We start from the raw sequence: 1131 nt of genomic DNA, 5'->3' as shown, positions 1-1131 counted from the left end.
AAAAGCAGCTCAATAGGTCACTTCTTATGGAAACTGTTATTCCATAAGAGCATACAGAAATAGTTTTGCTAAACAGCTACTGGTACAGTAAATTGTGATCCAGATCAGTGGTCAGTAGAATATAACCTGTGAACTTCTGTATTTTATTCTGAAAAGAGGGGTCAGATTTTCCAGACAGCCAAATGCCAGTGAAAACTGGGATTTTTCAAATATGTCTTACAACATTCCTGCATTCAGTCAGATTTGAATTACATTTTTGGCAGTGGGTAAAGTGGGTAAAGCCATATCATGATCAAATATTTTTTGAGATTATTAGAAAAATTTAGAAAAAGTAATGGCACATGCCTTGATTTCCCCATCTGTGAAATGGGTGATCCTGCAGCGTTCATGCGGAGCACCCTGACTGAGAACCGTTGTGGCTGCAGCTGATTGTTATTCTCTTAATCATATTAGTTAACTAAATCTGTTCCTAGAGTGGTTCCATTTGCTTGAATGAATTTACATGAGAGATTAATTCAGCACTGTTTATTGTTGTTTTTACATTTATTCAGTACTGTAAATAATGCCTGATACTTTACAGCTGTGTATGAGGACACAGTCTGTGCTTCAAGGGCTTTTTCGTACAGGTAATTTGAAGGCTCCCCTCCTAAACCTTGCACTTTCTCATGGAGCAGATGAGACCCTTTTGTTTATTCTGTATTTTGAGGACTTTTCTTTCACGTGGTACCAACTCCCAGCACTTTCCTGCAAGTATGATTCAACAGATAAAGTTCATCCCTCACCTCCAAAGGGGGATCCACTCCCCTTGCCCTCCTCTCCTCCCTCGGGACCCCCCCTCCCCAGTGTTAGATATCCTTCGTTGGCAAAGCTCTCTAACCACTGCTGGATTTATGCCCAACAATGATCCTGAAAACAGGGGCCAGTCTCCCACCTAGCTGCCACCGCCTTTAAGCCGGACAGCCGCTTCTAAAATGACCCATTTGTGCACTCCTGACCCCCGCAGAAGGGGACTGCTGGCAGTTCTCCGGGGGTCCCGCTCTCCCACCCGCCCCTTTGTGCTTTCCCATTTTCCGGGAGGTTTCTGCGGCTGGCATCTAAGTGCTCTCCATTGTGTGAAGTGTGGCGTGCGGA

This window comes from Manacus vitellinus, unplaced genomic scaffold, assembly GCF_001715985.3.
Source record: "Manacus vitellinus isolate BGI_N305 unplaced genomic scaffold, ASM171598v3 scaffold_0_pilon, whole genome shotgun sequence".
Lineage (NCBI taxonomy): Eukaryota > Metazoa > Chordata > Aves > Passeriformes > Pipridae > Manacus > Manacus vitellinus.
Note: the sequence above shows the minus strand (reverse complement) of the source record.